Here is a 20,273-nt window from a genome sequence, read left to right on the forward strand (position 1 = left end):
TTACAATTAGTTATCCATATGGTGGAAAAATGAAATTGGACCCATACCTCTTGCTATACATGTAGAGACTTGAATATGAGATAAAAACTCAAACTATAAGGAGAAAATGTGGGTGAGTATCCTGGTGTCAATTTATAAATTGACTTCTTTAGGCATGAAAAACATCAACTATAATGGAAAGAGATGGATTAATTTGACTACATCAAACTTAAGATTTTTTGTTCATCAAGAGACAACAAAAAGAGAGTGAAGAAACTGCCACTAGGCCAAGATAATTTGCAAGATATATATAACTGGAAAATGATTAATATACAGAATAAAGAATATAGAGAAGCAGATTTGGCTCAACTGATAGAGCATCCACCTACCACATGGGAGGTCCAGGGTTCAAACCCAGGGCCTCCTTACCCATGTGGTGAGCTGGCCCATGAGCAGTGCTGATGCACGCAAGGAGTGCCATGCCACGCAGGGGTGTCCCCCACGTAGGGGAGCCCTACGTGCAAAGAGTGAGTCCCATAAGGAGAGCCGCCCCATGCGAAAAAAAGTGCAACCTGCCCAGGAGTGACACTGCACACAGGGAGAGCTGATGCAGCAAGATGATGCAACAAAAAAAGAGATGCAGTTACCCAGTGCCGCTGACAAGAATATAAGTGGACACAGAAGAACACACAGTGAATGGACACAGCAGACAACTGGGGGGAGGGGGAGAAATGGGAGAGAAATAAAAAATAAATGAACAAATATTTTTTAAAAGAGTACTTGAACTTTAAAAAAAAAGAATAAATATAAAGCAAAAAACACAAAGGTGATATAGTAATATGTAAGAGAAATTTCACTAAAGAGTAAGCATAAATCGCCACAACATTGTTCATAGAATTCTGTTTTATCAAAAACAATTTCTCCCTATGATTATATCACTTTCTTTATGCCTTAAGTATTTTTCTTGATTTATTTTTAAAATTATTTTTTCCATAAGTTTTCTATTTTATTAGATTTTAAAAGAACCAGGTTTGTTTTTTTCAATCTACTGGATTGTTTGAAACGTACTTTTAAAAATGATTATTTTCTACCCTCTACTTTCTTTGAACCTATTCAGTTATTCCTTGGGTTGATAAACTCATTAATTTGTGGTTGTTCTATTTTTATTGCAATATAAAGCTATATACTGTCTTCTAAATAAAGCTTTAGCTACATCCTATATGTTTTCATGTAGTTCTAAATATTTCAAAATTTTTTGTCATAAATTTTCTTTGATTCCATTATTTAGAAATGAACTTAACTTTTCAAATGTGTATGTTTTGTTTGTTTTTATTTATCCTTTGTATTATAACTAAATTACATTGTGGTAAGAGAATATGTTCTGTATGATAGTGTATTAGTAATCTATTGCTTTGTAACAAAATTTCCCAACATTTAGCAGCTTAAAACAACACACATTTATTATCTCATATTTTCTGTGACTTTGGGATACAGGCAAGGTTTGCCTGGATCTGTGCTTCAGGGTCTCTCACAAGGCTCACATGAAAGAGTTGACTGGAACTTCAGTCTTATGTGAGGTTTTAACTGAGGTAGGGTCGGTTTAGGAGCTCACTCATATAGCTGCTGCAAGATTCAGTTCCTCCAGCTCTTTTGGCCGAAGGCTACTGGTGATTGACCAGAGGCTGCACTTAGTTCCTTAACGTGGGCTTTTCCAGCTTGCTTCATCAGAACGGCCAAGTGAGAAGAATCAGAGAGAGAGTACTATGGAAACAGAAGTCACAGTATGTGTAATCTAATCATGGAAGGGAGATCCCATAACTTTTGCCATATTCTACTCACTGGAAGCAAGTCACTATGTTTAGCTTCGAGGTTCACTCAGTAGGAGGATTTCCAGAAGGGTGTGAATACCAGGAGGCAGGGATTAATGAGGGCCATCTTTGAAAGCTGTCTACTAAAAATATTGACACTTTTTACATATGTTTGAGGATGTTTGTTAGGTGTACATCTCCTCAGTGAATTATCTTTTTCCCTATGTTTTTCTCATAAAATTAGTTATATTCATATCAATATGCTTTCTCAGCTTGCTTTCTTGTGATGTTTCATGCATTTGTGTGTATGTATATTTTTAAAAGTTTTCTATTTTTTGCTTTAACCTTTAGGTATCTTTCTGTCATGCATTTATCTCATCTGTATTTCATAGAACTGGCATACCTAAACTAATCTAACTTAACTTTTTGTCTGATTAATTTGATCAAATTATTGTTTTGCATACTGGTATATCTATATTTCTTTTTCTTTTTTTTTGTAGGGTTTGTTCTTATTTCTTACCTTTTTGAGTTGCTCAAATTTTCTTTATTCCTTCTATTTATTTGGAATTTAAATATTTTATTGCTTTTAATGATAAATCTTAAATTTTCACATAAGCAATTATCTAAAGTTTAATTTTAACAATAAATTGATTCTCCTCAAGTACAATACTTGGATAGTAGAATTTGATATTGGAACCCTTTTTAAAATCTGATCATTCCCCTCTCATAACATTTTATCATTGTCAAATATTTTAGTGCTATTTTAGCATTGTTTTTCTTTGTCAATGTTTGATTTTCCAAAAATATATTTATTTTACAGGCACACCTTCCTTTTTTGCCATATAGTTTAGCTGGGTATAAAATTCTAAGATTGTTATTCTGTTATTTTCTTTCCACTTGCTTCTATCTTCGATTGTTACTGCTGATAATTACGTCAGATTAATTTGTGCTGTCTGTTGATTAATCATTTTTAGATGATCTGTCTTTTCTATCTATCTGTGTTTAAGATATCTAACTTTACTGTCCCATTTAATTTACTTAGCTTGGGATTTGTTGGGCTTCTTTATAGATGGGTTCTTATTTTTATCAGGTCTTGTAAATTCTCATTTATTATCTTTTGAATATTACATCATCTTTATTTTCTGTATTCTCTAGTTCCGTAACTCCTATTAAAAATAAGTTTGACATTCTCATTCTATCCCATGTCTCTAAACCTTCCTTTCTTATGTTCCATCTTTTTGCTTCTGTTTGCTACATCAGAATTACCTTTCACTTATTTCCTCCTTGGCCCTCTTTAACATGGTATTATGGATTAAACTTAGTCCTCACAAAACACATGTTCAATTCCTAACCAGGCCTGGAATGTGAACTTATTTGTAAATACACCTTTGAAGAGAGAGTGAGAGAGCGCTAACCATTTAACCATGTGATAGAGTCAGAGATTGAATTATGCTGGCATAAACCAAGGAACACCATGGATTGCCAGCCATGCACTAATAGCCTGGGTAGAGACATGGTACAGATTCTCCTCTATTAGTTGGAATATGACCCTGATGACGATTTGATATCTGGCTTTTAACCTCAAGAACCATGAGGTAAAAAGTTTCTGCTGTTTAAGTCAACTATTCAGTAGTACTTTGTTAAAACAGCCCTGGCAAACTAAGACACATGGTATTTAACAATTTCATGTCATTTAGAATTGCAGTTGGCTGAAAGTAACTAAAAACTCATTAGGGTCTTAAAGAAATAGTTTTTTTAAAGTCTTAAGTAAAAGAGGTTTAGAAATAGGTAATCCAGTGTGGGTGCAACTGCATAGTGATATCACCAATAGCCTATTATATATTTTTTCTTTTGCCCCATCACCTTTTGGAATATAGGTCTTTGTCTTCATCCTCAATGACTTTTAATTGTAAGAGAGATGCTACACCTCCAGGTTTTCATACATGTCCTAGGTAGAAAGGACAGGAAGGTGAAAAGATCAAGGAGACATGCCTGCAGATTCTGACACTTTCAAAAAGTTTACCTGAATTTCCTAATGTGTGATTTCAGTTTACACATTCTTGGACATAACTGAATCACATCACAACCTCTAAATGCAAGGGAGTCTGAGAACGTTGCCAATCCTAAAAACAGGAATTCTGTTGGTAGTAATAAAATGGAGAATGATCATTTCAATGAATGTGTCTTTCATTTCTAAAAGCTCTTTTTTTTTTTCAAATATACTGGTTTTTATTTTTATTTTTTGCATCTCACGTATGTGTGCATTTGTATGTTTACATATTTAATTTCTTTGGTCATTATTCTAAATTATTGAAAGATGATATTTTTTGGTTTTTGTTTCCAAAAAGCTGCCTACATGGCCTTTTCCTTCGTGTGGTACACAATTTTGGATTTTGACTTGTTCACTGGGGCTTATGTTTGTACATTCTGGGTGACTTGGGCTGAGGTAATGTCACTCTTAAAGAAAAACTAGTTCCCCAAATACTAAGTTTACTCAAGGACATTACAAAGTAGTGACTGTTTTTCTGTTGATTTCTCATATGTACACCCTGTAGATTCAAACGTCAAATTTCACTAAAGAACAAACTGTTTTTACTAGTTTTAAGGACTATAAAAATTTTTTTTTTCAAAAATAAAATTCATTTATTGAAAAGAAAATGTTAAACACATAATCCGCATTCAGAACCCAAAATGAGAACTTCTACAAGCTCTTGCATGGTCAACATCACTACACGAAAAAAAATTTTAACCTCTCAGAGCCCAGACTGAGAAAAGTCCCTTTTGCTCCTGAGTGGATTATTTTCTAGCCTACCCTTTAACTGTGTGTAGTTTCCTTCAAGCCTCCAAGGTTTATTGGGAGTTCAAATTTCCTACTTTTTCACCTGTAACCATTGTTCAGGTAACTATCAAAAGCCAAGCCCTTGGTATGGTGGTTTAGAGTTGTCTGTACCCCAGAAATACATGTTCTTAAATTTAATCCATTTCTGAGGGTATGAACCCATTGTGAGAAGAGTCTTTTGATGAGGTTCATTCAGTTAAGGCAGAGGTTCTTAACCTCTTTTGTTCCATGGACCCCTTGCCAGTCAGGGGAAAACCATAGACTGCTTACTAAGTCCACACTATACTGTGTATAATTTAATAAATATATCATACCTGCACCAACATATCCCCACCAGAATAATGTTTTTTTAAAAATTTCAATTCAAGCTCACAGACCCCTTGTTAAGAACCCCTGAGTTAAGTTGTGGCCCGGCCCAGTCAGGATAAGTGTTAGTCCTATTACTGGAGTCCTTTATGAGCAGAATGAAATACACACATAGAGAACATCACAGGAAGCAAGACGCTAAAATTAAACAGAACCTGGAAGAGAAGGCAGAGGCCAGGAGAGGTCGCCATGTGCCTTGCCATGTGACACGCCAATTGCTGGCAGCCAGCCCCAGAATGCTGGTCTTTGGGAAGAATGGATCACCTTGATAGTATCTTGATTTGGACCTTTTTTAACCTCAAAACTGTGAGCAAATAAATTCCTGTTGTTTAACCTGACCCGTTTTTATAGTATTTGCTTGAGCAGCCTAGGAAACTGTAACAGTTGGTAACAAGGCTAGCAATTATCACCAAGGGCATGCTCTATTTCCAGCCTCCTCAGGTTGCCCCCTACCCCACCCACTAAATCCCCTCCCTGCGGAGATGTCTCCCTTGTCTGTTTGCTTGTTGTTGTTTTTATACTCCTTGTTTTTGCTTGTTGTCTGTTCATAGTTTTATTTTTGTTTTTGTTCTTTGTCTGCTGATTGTTCATTGTCTGTTTTTTTGGTGTGCTTTTTTTTTAGGAGGCACAGGGAACCTAACCCAGGACCTCCCATATGGGCGGTGGGCACTCAACTGCTTGAGCCACATCTACTCCCTGCTCATTTTGTTTGTGCTCATTGTCTGCTCATTGTTTTTTTTTGCTCTATATGTGCTCATTGTTTGTGTGTCTTGTTTAGGAGGCACCAGGAGCCAAACCCAAGGACCCCCTATGTGGGAGGCAGGCACTCAACTTCTTGAGCCACATCTGCTCCCCCTCTCCTCTCCTCAGTTTTCAAAATCTTTTCTGAGGTCCCTTGATCTCCAGTAAAGTTAGTTTAGAAATTAAAATGGTATTTTCCATACTCTTAATATTTCTAGTTTTTTACTATGAGCTTTTAAAAAACATATACTACACCATATTGCCTGAAATTGAGACCTGATTTTGTAAAGATAATGCCATTAAAAGATGTTTTTCAAGAAGGAAATATGGAAGTCAGCAAGAGCACTTAGAAGACTAATGTAATGGGCCACGTAAAAGTTGTAAAGTCTGTTAGAGATGAGAAGAAAGTCAGTAAAGAGAACTTGGCGATGTAAGTTGAAGGAGAAGGAAGAATCAAGACTAGTTCATAGATTTGTTTTTTTAGGTAACTGAGATGTTGAAGGTTTTAAGAACTAACAATTAATTTAGTTCTCTTATTTATATTATTCCTACCACTACAATCAGCTGGATTACATAAATTCTTCCTTTTCTTAATTTCTCCATTTAAGGCACTCATAGACACTGTGGGGCTATAATGGAAAATTCAGACGAGGTATTTGTGCTCGAGAAATTTATACAAAAGATAGCAGAGGAAACACATTATTGTATTATCTGCAAATTTATCTGTAAATTTACATTACTTGTTAAATTTAAATATTGGTAAGTGTGTTTGTCATTTTAATCTACAACACAAGGGTATTTAATTAAACCTTATACTATATATACTATACTTATACTATACTAATTGGCCACACATACCTGAGAGGGGTGAGTTAGGGTTGGAAAGGCACCAATCAGAAGCTTACATTCCCACAGAAGCTATTAACGGCCCTTTCTGATTCTCTACCTCTAATCAGTACTAGGTTCATTAATTAGAGAATGCTAGAAAATATTTTTCTTAGGTGAAATGAATGACATTTGAAATATATGGATTGACTAACTTAAACAGGCACCTCCGCTCTTGCCTGAATGTGGTAGGAGCATTCTCATAGTGAATTCAGTTGTCCCAGATTGGTGCCTGGACCTAAGACATCATCTGGTATTGTGTCCAGATTCCTAACAGGGTTTTTTGTTACTTGATACTTTTGGAAGGTGAGATGAATCCTGCCTCTGAACTATTGCTGCCTCAGTCGAGTGACTCTTAAGCAATGAGATTTTTGCCAAAAGGAGAAAAGCTGGGACTCCACTGGGCCAATGGATATGGACTGTTTCAACAGCTATGACTGTCTCTGGACCAGCTTGCTGGATAAAATCTATGAAACTTGCTTTCATTGCTATATGTCATCAGACTCTAAAGTTGTTGGAGACAGTGGTGAGAGCCCTCACTTCTAATGATTGGGGTCCCTGTATATTCCAAAGGAGCCTAGTAACTGCAAATAATCAGATTATGTCAGTTCTACAATATAAAGTTGAAGATGCAAATTGTTTGTTGCTTAGCAACTTAGTCCTAGGGGTACACCTAAGAATAAACTTTCCCAAATGAACAAGAATCATGTATAAAAATATTCAGGTAGCATTATTGGTAAAAACAACAAAATCCCTGGAAACCACTAAATATGCATCAACTGGAGAATGGAAAAATGAAGTATTGTCTACTCCGAATGTAAAATATTATACAGACATGAAAATGAACATGAATAAATGTCATAATGTCATAATAATGAGTGGGAAAAACCCATGACATTTTCAGAGGATAAATGCAATATATTTTAAACTTTAAAATGCAAAAATAGTATATTGCTACAGATAGTAAACATACATATGTAGTAGAGCCAAAAGCTGTGTGGCCCAAATAAACATAAAATAAAGGATAGTTGGTTGGTGGTAAATGGGAGAATTGGTTGGAGAGAGATAAATAGGGGGGACTTAATTGTGTTGAGAAAGTTATATATCCTAATGCAGGTAGTGCTAAACAGATGCTTATTCTATTTTCCTTTATACATTTGGATATATTAAATATTATGTGATCACTTTTTGTAGTGATCACAAAAAGACTTTAAGGAAGATTATTTTGGCTCTTTTCCAGAGAACCATTTATAGTGAAGGTATAGGAACATTGGGAAGGTTTGTAGTCTGGTTGAGAAGGGATTCTTGGGTTGAGGTAGTGGCCGTGGAGACGGGTAGCCTGTTTTATACTATGTTGTGAAAGTAGAAGCATTGGCATTTGTTGATGGCATGAATGTAGGGGGTAAAGTGCAGAGAGAAAGCAAGGATGACTCGTAAGGTTTTGACTGAGCCAACTGGCGAATGGCGTCACTGAGGGAGTCGGGATTAGTAGAAGAAGAGAAGGCTGGTGTGGCGGGATGGGAAGAGTCCTTTTAAAAAAAAAATAAAATGCAGTTCTTTCTACAATATGTCTGTTCCTTAACTTAAAAAATAAAATCAGCATAAAAGTTGTTTCTCTTTTACTGTAAGAATTCAGGCCTTTTGATTCTGTTCCACACATATTACATTCCATTTGAAGTTTTTGTGTCCCCAGACTTTAAGAACTGATGATTTAGAAAGTTGGCTTTGAATATTCCTTGAGCTTTGCCACGTAGGACTGGAGGACTGCTTTTCTTACAAGGCCAGGGACCGATAGTCCTGTTAGTTTTATATCCTCTTTTCCTCCCTCAGTGTGGTCTCCTGTTTCTCCCACCACCACCCACATTCTAATTAAAAATAGACGGTCAGTTCCTAAAAAATGCAACTACCCATTTCTTCTCCTTTGTGCATATTGTTCCTTTGCCCAGTCTAAATTCACCCCTTTCTTTCTTTCCCAAATTATTATTATTTTTTCTAAAAGACCCAGCATAAAATCACCTCCTTTGCCAAAACTTACCTCATGTTTTCAGGTGGAATTAATCTTGTTTTGGTGAGGGCCACCTCAATCACCTTACTTAAAATCGTTAATGCCCCTGATCACACCCTCCTTTTCTCCGGATCCCTCTCCTCCATGAGTTCCTGGAGGAAGGCAGCTCAACTTGACTCCACTTTGTAACGCACTGGCTAACAAGGTGTTTGACAAATAGGTAAGTGAGCTTTATAATCAACAGTGTTGAGTGAATGAAATCATATTTAATTATGGAGATACTGTTCTTGATTTCTTGCTGATACCTGAATTCCTTTTGTGAGTAGATAAAACTTAACATTGCACAATAGAGATTAAAGGCTTAAAATGGAAATATGGGGCATATTGAGTGAAACTTATTCACACTAACTATAATGAGTTTATTAGTCAGCCACCCTCTGTGACCTCCTCCTCGTTTTGACAGAGAGGATGGGATTCTGGCATGGTGGGATGGGGAAAAGGAACTGAGAAGGGAGGTGAGGATTTGAAGACTTAAGAAAGATGATATATGCATGCTCCAGAAATAGCACATCCTCTTGCGTTGCGGTAGTGAGGCGGGCTAAGTGAGCAGAGGCCATTGGGCAGTGATAGGATAAGATGCAGAAAGTCAGGGCTTCTAGTTAGAGGCACTTGAGGTCTGATTCCAATTCCTCCACTTTTTAAAATTGCAGTCAAGGTATTTACTCCTCTGTGATTCAATTCGTCCCATCCATTAAGTGAAGGCTTTTAATAAAAACTAAGTTATAGTACTGGTGTGGGGTTTAAATGAGATAATGAATGTCAAGTGCATATCCTCATTCAGACATGATGCATTATATAAAAGTTATAAATATTGGTTTTGTTTTTAATGTTTTTAAAGGCCTATAGGGAATAGAGTGAAATTGACAGGGGCAGGGAAAAGTATGAAAATGGAGACTGAAGTTAGAAAAACAAAACCACACACTTTCAATGTTGTGTACAAGGCCGAGACAATTATGTTTTCATACAGGACAATTCTCTCCAAATATTAATCCAGTTCCTTGTGTGTGCACTGTTCTAAGTGCTTGGAATACAGCACTGGTCCAAACAGACAAAGATCCCTGCCCTGGAGGAGCTCCTGTTCTAGCATACATATTTGTATAATGTGCGTGTATGTGTGTATGTACTGTATATTTGTACAGCTTAGTGGAGATACTGCCTTTGAGCCACATCAAACATAATAAAACCAGATTTATTAATTAATGCATATTTTTTAACAGAGCCACCGTCATTAAAATGGACTTTATTACCAGAGAATTAATTAGCAGGAGTGATCAGTGTCATGTCATAAAACAAAAGCATCAGAAATACTGACAATTATATTACAGAGATGTACACTAAAGTCTTAAAATATTTGGTGAGAATGATGAAAACTTTCTAAAGTGATTGTGGTATCTAAAACTATGCAATTACATAAACAGAAATGGCTGTCACAATATAAAGGGAAAAAAGTCTATTTTCTGATTAGTGTCCCAGGCAGATTTGTCTTATTATGTCACTGATTGATATTGAGATACCTGTCTTATACTTACAGAATTCCCTCTTATGTATGTGACTTGAAAGCATTTATTCTCAGATCACCCAGGCAAGAATGGTATTATGCTTGGAACAATTGCTGGTGTTGCATGAAACATTTTGCTGGAGTGTTCATTTGTCTTCTTTCCTGTTAAGCCAGCAAATTGCTGCCAAGAGGTATCAAAGCACCATAGCAACAGCCTGAGGTAGCCTCTGTTCATCTGAAAATTCATTAGTCACCTTTCCCTGCAAATCTAGCTAGCATTTTTAGCTGAAATCTATGTGGTTTCTTCTGATGCCTTATTTGTTTGGGAAGAGTTGGTAGCAATTCTTGTAGAATACAAGAGTATGAAATTCTCTTAAAATTAAAAGAAATCGCATCAAAAATTAAAAACTAAAAATACCGCCTAGTAATTATTTAGGTTTTAATAAATGTTTGATACACTAGAAACAACCCATGAGATTACATGTTCAAACCACCAGTGGTTTCTGGCCCATGAGGGCAGGTCTGTGAGAGTCACAATGGCATGTGATCCAATTGGACAGCATGTTTTGTGACTGCAGAGCTATTACTAACTTTTCCTACTTGGCTCAAAATATGGGAGAATATTTTGGTAAGCATATATAAAGACACATATTTTCCTTTTGTCACAGGCTCCAAGGTGACTTGGCACTGTATAAGCTGTCATGAGTTCATCTCTGGAGGCTGGAGCAGGTAGGCATTTAGCCTAAAGCATCATCGCTAAGGATAAGGCTGCCACCTTTCTGGGTTCTACTTTGTTCATAGATGCTAGAGGGAGTGTGCACCTCCAAAAGAATATATGTCCCACACACATATATATTTTTTTAGCCAAGCAACATATTTTGAGTATCTTTAATTTCACCATTGAGTATTCATTTCCAAAATCCTTCATGCTAGCGCATAGATCATTATTTTCCCCAATAAAAACTCATTTCTGGGGAAGTGGATGTCATTCAAGTAATACAGCTTCTGCCTACCATATGGAGGATCCAGGTTCTATCCCTGGGGCCTCCTGGTAAAAAAGAAGAAGAGAAAGAGTGCCTGAGCAGCGAGCCAGTGCCCATGTGGTGAGCCGAGTGCCCGTGTGGCGAGCTGAGTCCCTGCATGAGTGCCCAAGAGGCAAACCAAGTGCCCAGGCAATGAGCTGAGTGCCCATGCAAGTGAGTCACGCAGCAAGATGATGATGCAAGGAAAGAGAGACAAAGGGGAGAATCAAGGTGTGAAACGCAGCACAGAGTGGGAACTGAGGTGGCACAGCTGTCAGGGAACTCCTCTCCACATCAGGGGTACCCAGGATCGAATCCTGGTGCATTCTACAGGAGAAAAAATGAGAAGAGAAGACAAAAAGAGAAATAGACACAGAAGATCACACAGCAAATGGACACAGACAGCAAAAACAGCAGGGCTGGGGAGGAGAAGGAGGAGGGAAAGGGGAAAAATAAATAAACAAATCTGAAAAAAACCAAAACAACTCATTTCCGAGGTCCAGTTTGCTCATTAGCACGGAGTGTGGGCTTTTTTATTAGAACTTCCACTGACCACCTATGGGCTTTGCTTTCTTAATAATAGCTGTGTACCTGGGTGTGTGAACTTTCCATTACAGTGGTAAAATGCCAGACAGTTGAAGATTAAACTGATTAGCACAAATGCAACGCAATATCTCTGCTGGAATATTTTAGCGTAAGTCACAGACATTGCAACACTGAGTGTTAGTCAATATGTTCTCAGCTCTAAAGTTGGATGACATATTGATACTTAGTTCCTAGCCTAATTGATGTCTGTGCCAGACATGTAGTGAATAGGGCTCTGCTTGACTTGAGTTGGGATCTTATTTTGTCCACACAGTTTGGTTGTCTGAAATCGTAAAGCATCAGAATTCTGGAAAAGACCACAATTTCCTGTATGCAGTAGTATATGGGCCCATCCTGTTTCTATATCTACTTACAGTTTTGTTTATGGGGTCTACATCTCCCAGAGTTTTAAAAATATTCATCCTCCATAATTATTGCCCAGTTATTTTTCTAGGGGGTGATAGACTCTAAGTTTGCATAGAATGAGATAGGATGACATTACTCCAGTTGCTGCTCTGGTCAGAGGAATATATGTATCTTGATTTCTAATTGGGAAATGTTTTGTACTTCTGAGCCTTTGAAAGGCGCTGGGGAGAGGACAAAGGTCTCTTCTTTCAAACCAGCAAGTTACCTTTGACTGCAGATTGTGGTACAGTTAGTGATGGTTTTTCCCTTTCAGTAGTCAGTGTTAGTTTATGAAAAGGAGCAGCAAGGATTGTATTAGAATAAACATGTATAGCTTATATTTTGCCCCAGCACTTTCTTAGAAACTAACCGGTAATAATAACTGCTGCATGCACAGACACTTACACACGTATTAGGTATTCACGAGAGAAAAGACTTGGCACTCAAAGAGATGGGAGTGGGAAAGAAGTAATTTTGTGTTTCTTAAGAAATCAATTAAATTGCAAGTTCGATCAAATTGCCTAAGTATTTCTCCATACATTTCAAGGTATAAATATGAGAAATGACACAACGTAAACGTTTTTTCTTTTCTACTAATACAGTTCTTTCAGAGGATACTGAAATGATTTTCTTACCCATCACAATAATATTGAATTCAAGTGAGTATTATCGACAGATGGTAAAACTATGGGGTGAAGGTTTGAAGAGGAACAGGATATTATCTTATCTCAAAGTATTTCCTTACAGATGATTAATTAATTACAAAAAAGAAAAATGGAAACTTTACAGTGGAGAAAAACATCAGATGCCGCCTTAACCAAGTGTTCAAAGTTAATGCTACTAGCAATGGGACAAACAGATGAGCCTGTTGTGGTGCACTAATGATATATTCTGGTCTAAAATGCATAAAATGAATATACACTTAAGAAAACATCTGATAAGGGGGATTCTACAAACCAACTGGCCTGCAGTCTTCAGAAAGATCAGTGTCATGAAAGACAAAGGAAGAAAGATGGAGGAATCATTCATATTAAAAGATACTAAAGGAAACTGACAAGTAAATGCAATGCATACTCCTGGATTGGGACAAGACATCTCCATAAGGACATCATTGGGATAGTTGGCAAAAATGGAAAATAAACTGTATAGTGTATAATATATGCTATGATAAGCCTTCTGAATTTGATAATTGTATGTGGTTATGTAAGAAAAAGTCCTGATTCTTGGGATGCATGCTGAAATATTTTGGTGTCTGCAACTAGCTCTCAAATGGTTCAGGAAAAAACAACATAAACACACACATATTTATATTTTTTAATACACTCACACACGTGTAAAAGTAAAATATTGAAAAATAAGGTGTGAATAAGTTAATGTGAAGAAAATATTCAAGCTACAAACAAAGCAAAAGAAAACAAAAGTTACTGAAACGACAATGGTTGTTTTTTCTCCAGTCTGTGACTTGGGTAACAGTGGAATACTTTAACCAAGTAATGAAGATCTGGGACAAGATCGTGAGGATTGGCTTTTTTTTCTTACCTTCCTTTTACTCTGGTAAGCTCTCTGCAATGCCCATTTTCTTGCTTTAGTGTTATAACTAAATTAAATTAGTAAATTAGCGAATAAATTAGTTTTTAGTTGTATTAGGAAGCTTATGAAATTTCACATATTTTGTGACTTACTCCCCTATTTTCTTGAGGCTTTCCCTTCCTCTTGGTATGTTCCCCCATTAGGCAGACAGGTTTGTTGCTATAAACCAAGGAATCATTGAATTTCATACAGCACCATTCCTGGTGCCTTTCTGTATTCTCCATTCATACTCTGCATATTTAGTGTCACTTGTAATGAGGTTGCCTGAACCATGGTAACACCATGTAGGCCAGTAAACAATGGAAATTAGATGGATCATTCTTTCTAGTGACATGTTGTGAGGTAATTGGCTTTCATTATGGGCTTTCTTGTGAAGGTGCTGGGGATTAGATGCTGTAAGCACTGGAGATAATGTATCTGTTCTCCCAAAAGACCAAGTTCAAGATCTGTATGAATCATTCCTACTTTCCCATATCCATTTTCAGTTTCTTTCTGAGTCTTTAAAATGGGTAACTTCGCTAAGCATGGCCACTTTCCACTTTCAATACCTCTTTAAGACATTCTAGTTCCTGTACAGAAATGATCCAGAAGAAAATATTTCTTTGTTTCCAATTAATTCAGCAACGAGAACGTAAACTGCACTTTTTCTGGAGGTAGCAAGGCTGCTTCTCTCATCCTTTCATTTGCTTTGAAGCTCAGGGGTGTAGGAATTATAAAGTCTTCTGTGTATGTAGCTGTGAACACTTAATATTAGGTGAAACCAGCGAATACACTAATTTACATTTTCAAAATTTACCTGTTATGTGTTACTGATGAACACAGGCAGGTTAAAAAGGAAGAACTTACCCAGAACTACTTTAAAGAGTATTTTCATAAAATCATCAGGACCTGGCATTTGCATCATTTCCTGGTGCTTTTTGTAGCTGTCATTGTCACTGAAAGACATGTGCTCTTTAGCAACAGGGGGTTTTATTGTACCTGCTTTCTAATGCAGACATTGAAGGCTTAATCAGTCCTACTGTGTCTCTTTTACTATCAAAGTTTCTAAAGCATATTTCCCTTTGATTGTTTTTCTCTTTGAAGCATCTTGAATTTATAATTAAGTAGTGGTGTTACTGTTAAATTTGGGGGAAGAGAGGTTTGAAAACTTGGCTTTTGTTGCAGATAAAGAAGCTCCTGGGGGTGGGGACAGTAACTGAAAGACTGCCTTTGTATTAAGAAATTGGAGCCTTGCCTGAAAGCCCAATAGCTTGATTATTTTGTATATCTGTTATTACTTTTATGTATTTGTCTGAATATAGATGAAAGTGTTACCAGATTCTATCAAGTTTCCTGGCTATGCTGCAGAAATGAATTTCAAGAGCATGCCGGGTGAGTTAGGACAGTAATTTATTCAGGTAGGGAGGGAAGAGAAATGGGAGAAAATAACAGAAAATAACAGAGCAGGGGTCCCAGGTAGTGAGGAAGGGGATGAAAAGGGATGAAGAGGGCTGATTTACAAGCTACAATTCCCCATTATAGATTATAAATCCCCAGATTTACTTGTGTGGTCACATGGCAGAGGGAAAATGGCAAAAAATGACACACAGAGGACAGGCTGGGTCCATAGGCAAAAGAGCAAGGCGAGAGACTGCATTCCAGTCTGTGCCTGGCTTTTAAACTGTTAATTATTCCACCCCTTTGCTAATGGCAGGGGAGGGGTTTCCAGCTGTGTGCTGTTTGGATTGATTACCCCACCCATCAATTCCTTAGTGAGGACCCAATGATAAAGTTTCTAGGGAACATCCACAGCTTTTCCTTGTTCTCAGGAAGGAGTCTTTGTTCTAGGTAGCAGAATCCCGGGGGTGGGGTTCCTCCAGCAGCCATCTTGGGTGTTCCTGATTTCTACGTGGACTCTCTGTCAGGTTCCAGATCTGTCTATTCCCTATCTTACTAGCCTGCTTCAAAAGGGTTTGATGAAATTCCCAACATTTACACTATCTCTGAAATTATATGCTCATAGCAGCACTGAAGCTTGAAGACAGAATACTTACACATCTAGCTAGTGGTGACAAGGATTTCCCAGGTCTCTGCTTTCTAAAATGTCTCTGCCTATGGTTACACCTATGATAGAAGCATTAGGCCAGACCCCTTTCCACTTCCCTATTCATAAGTCCTTATTCCCCCTTTATAAAAGAAAGGTGGGAAGCAGATTTGGCTCAACTGAGAGAGTATCCGCCCACCACATGGGAGGTCCAGGGTTTGAACCCAGGGCCTCTTGGCCTGTGTGGTGAGCTGGCCCAGCGCAGTGCTGATGTGCGCAAGGAGTGCCCTGCCACGCAGGGGTGTCCCTCACGTAGGGGAGCCCCATGTGCAAGGAGTGTGCCCCGTAAGGAGAGCTGCCCCACGCGAGAAAAGCACAGCCTGCCTAGGAGTGGTGCCACACATACAGGGAGCTGATGCAGCAAGGTGATGCAACAAAAAGAGACACAGATACCCGGTGCCACCTGACAAAAATGCAAGCAGACATAGAAGAACACACAGAGTGAATGGACACAGAGAGCAGACAACTGGTGGGGGGTGGTATAGAGGGGGAAGGGGAGAGAAAGAAATAAAAAACAAATCTTTAAAAGAATAAGAAAATAAAAGAAAGGTGTTCTTGTCACACATCCAGGATCTTTTAATGGTATATGACTCCATGGTGTAAAAATTTCCCAGATAACAAATAAAGGGACATAGTAATAGTACAGTGGTGAGAAAGTGAATACCTCTAATGATTAGATAAATTCTTTTGCTAGTGATGCGGTTTCTAATTCTTTGCTTTCAATATGCTGATGAATTACTGAAAATACTTTTTGATGATAGATTATTATGGGATTTTTTTAAGGAACTTGGAAGGAATTCAAAAAAATGATATTTTTAGGCTAAAATGACTTTTCCCGTTTTTATTTATGTAAAAAATATTTCTCAGTGCTATATCCATAAAAACTAAAAAAAGAATGAATAAATGCTCACATCTCTTTCATTCTGGTGGCCTGATAGCTCTACAATATGTAAGCTAATGTGAAAGAAAAAATACAACAGCACCATCAATCTCCTCAACAGATGCTACGGTAGACTTGGTAGACTAAGGCCTACCATAGATATACGGTAGACTATGGGCTCTGCTTCTTTACTCTCCTCTCTTCTCTCTTTGCCTTGAAACTTTGTAGCTCTTCCCACCAAAAATGTAGAGTATATTCTCTAGCCCTTGCTTCTGGTTTTGACCTTGCAATTTGCTTTGGCTAACAGAATTTGGTAGAAGTGACAGAGTGCCAGTTCTGAGCCTAGGCCTGAACAGGCTGTGGGTTTTCTCCTGGCTCCCTTAGGCTTCTGCCATCCCTGTGCCAAAGACATGCCCAGACGAGGCAGTGTGTCCCAGGAGGATGATGGAAGGTACGTGGAGCAGAATTATCCCAGATAATCTGCCCTGAGCAAGCTCCGCCTAGAGCAGAGCTGATTTCCAGTTGGCCCACAGACACATGTGCTAGAATCATTCATTATCAATGGAATCTAACACATTTTTGGATGCCAGCAGCCTCCGGCAACCAATATAGATGTTTGAAAATTAACAACGCATTTTTGTAATTTGATCAATCATTTACTATTAACAATGGGAATAAAAACAAAATCCATAAGACATGTTAAAATACTTAGACACTTCTGATCATAGGAAATAAAAATTTAAATTTACATATGTATTTTTGTTAAAGAAAAGCATGATAGAGTGACCAATGTTTGGCAAAAATAAAAATATATTACATTTATATAATAGTGGAATGGGATAAAAAGTGTAATGGAAGTGTGAGCTCAAGGAAAAAAGGAATTAAGTAAAATTCTGACTTTAAGAAGAGATAGGTCATGGATTTTTAAAATGAATAATGGCGAATATCAAACCACTATGGTATTTAGATTCCTTTGTGTTCAATCAGGGTTCAGAAAAACAGAACCCTTGGGGGAGGGGGGTTGTCTGACTGTCTAATCTATCTATCTATCTATTTCTCTATCTATCTATCTATCACCTCTCAACATCTATCTAATCAATCTATATCTATTTATGTATTTTTATTAAAGATTGGATTTTTTTTTACAAGGATTTGACCTTATGCCATTGTGGGGTCTGGTTAAACAGCCTTTCTAAGGAGGTTGCCTTTGCATCTGATACTGGAACTTGAAGTCTACAGGGCAGACATTTGGGGAGGGGTAATGAAGAAATGAAGGACAAGCTGGAATCCTCAAGCTTAAGCTGAATCCCACAGGGATGGTCTGGAATCTGTGTCAGTTCTCACTGCATCTAAACCTAATGACATGGCATCCTACAGGAGCAGCTGAAACCCTCAGTCATGGAGCTAAATGCTCACCTGTCCTGGGAGAAGCTGAAGGAGGATCCAGGGGCAGCTGAAACAGTTGCAGATCAGGACTCCTGACCCATCCCAATGAGGTGTGCCAGGAGAGAAGCCAAATGTGTGTGAGCTAAGGCTGCTGCCTGACTTTCATCCTGAAAATCTCCCACGAGACTCTCTTTTGGGCCCACCATTACCAGAAACATATAGGAAAGAGGATTCTGGGAAAGAGTTCAGCCTAGCCAATTTGACACTTTACAGAGTTATCATACTTAGGATACTTTTAAAAGGGTGTTTTAGTAGATGTATTTTAAATGTCAAACTTTAGAATACAAGAGAAATGACGTCCTTAGTAACTGTTTAAACTTAGAATGAGTAGTTTTTCATTAAAGTTAAAAATGTGTGTGAGGGTACACAGTTTTTCAAAATTCTTATAGAGATCATGTAAGTAAAATGTTTGAAGATTAAAGTGAGAGGGTTTTGCTAATGAGATTTATAGTCAAGGAGGAACAAGCAAGGAGCTGATGGAATCCGTTCCTGGAGGTGGGTGGTGGCCGTTCATGCAGGTGGAGATGGGGAGGGTGCTTTCTGATCAACCAAAGAGGCCTCCCAAGGAAGCAGACCCCCAATGCCCAAGCGATCATTCTCCAGATACAAGCATGATGTACTGACTCAGAGCCCACTTCTGCCTAATGTTTTCTTCAGACCCCTGAAACTAGAGCCATTCATGGTCTCTGCACACAGGCTCAGAACTTTATTAAACAGAGATTGAACCAGGGGCTTTCAGTCCCTCTTGGTCCAGCCTTGCCATGTAGCCCCTTGGTGAGGCTGCCTTAGGGGGACAGATTTCCCAGCACTTGACTTCTGTAGTGTGCCTGGCACTGGATTGGCCAAAGACTTTTTGGATGCCTAGTTGACATGCCTCCCCTCCTTGACTGGGTCCCTTAGGTACCCATAACTTTCAAATTCAGGACTGAGATATTTACTACGTTACTCTTTCCTGAGAATTGTGGAGGGGAGGAGGGCAGCTGAGAGATTAGGGATTGAAAACAGACTTTTCAGCGTTGTGTTTTGAGGAGAGAAATGCCAGTCTGAGTCGCTATGGGAAACTGGAGAGCGAGCGACAAGGGAGCTGACTGAGATCCAATCTGTTGGGATGCAGCTAGATCACAATGTGCCAGCCTGCCCACCACAGAGCTGTTGGGGTGCGGAAGGAGGGGACAATGATCGGTGTAATCTCTTGGAGGAGTTTGGTCATGAATGTCCTTTAAAAACATGGGTCATCTTTGACAGCAGTTTAAATGTGAGCAATATAACCATTTAGTTGATGTTTGAAATCTAGGTTGCTTCAAATGTTTCATCATTATTAATAGTACTGTGCAGGATATCTTTATACGTCAGTCTTAGACTATGTCTTTAATTTTTTTCCCTCACATTAATTTCTAGAAGTGAAATCACTGGATCAAAGAATATGAAAAATTCTAAATTCTTAAGGCTATTGATACCAATTGTTCTCCAGAGAAGGTTGCAAGTTCCAGTTGACACATTTTAGCACAGTACACATTTTAACAAATAACAGTCATTATCATTTTTAAAGACTTTCAACAATATGATTGGTGACAATGTTATCATGCATTTCTTTGAATGAATCACTTTTGACAGAATGTAGTCATTTCTGAAAAATGATTAAGAGGCAGGACTTTCATTACTCAAGATTAAACTAGAATGTGTTTTACAGCTTTGTTCTCCATCTCTTCATACACAAAATAGAAGCCTGGCTGTACCTGGTGAGTACATCAGGTTAAATGAGAGAAGGATGACAGTTTCTAAATCTTGAGACATGACTTTCTACCATAGAAATGCACAGAAAATGTCTAAATCCTATATTACACACTTAGTCTGATCACTGTTTTATAGACACGACCATCCCAAATAGAGTTGATCACTATTTAGGATTCGGTTTCTATATCTAATAAATGATTGTTGTTATTTTTCATAGTGTTTCAACAATAACCACAGGCCTTTAAAATAATCTTGAAATATAGTAAATTTCAAAATTATCAATATACTTTCATAACATTAAAAATTCTAGTCCAAATTGCTTTAAGTTGTACTTTATGTTCCTAATC

The sequence above is a fragment of the Dasypus novemcinctus genome, chromosome 11, assembly GCF_030445035.2.
Source record: "Dasypus novemcinctus isolate mDasNov1 chromosome 11, mDasNov1.1.hap2, whole genome shotgun sequence".
NCBI classification, from domain to species: domain Eukaryota; kingdom Metazoa; phylum Chordata; class Mammalia; order Cingulata; family Dasypodidae; genus Dasypus; species Dasypus novemcinctus.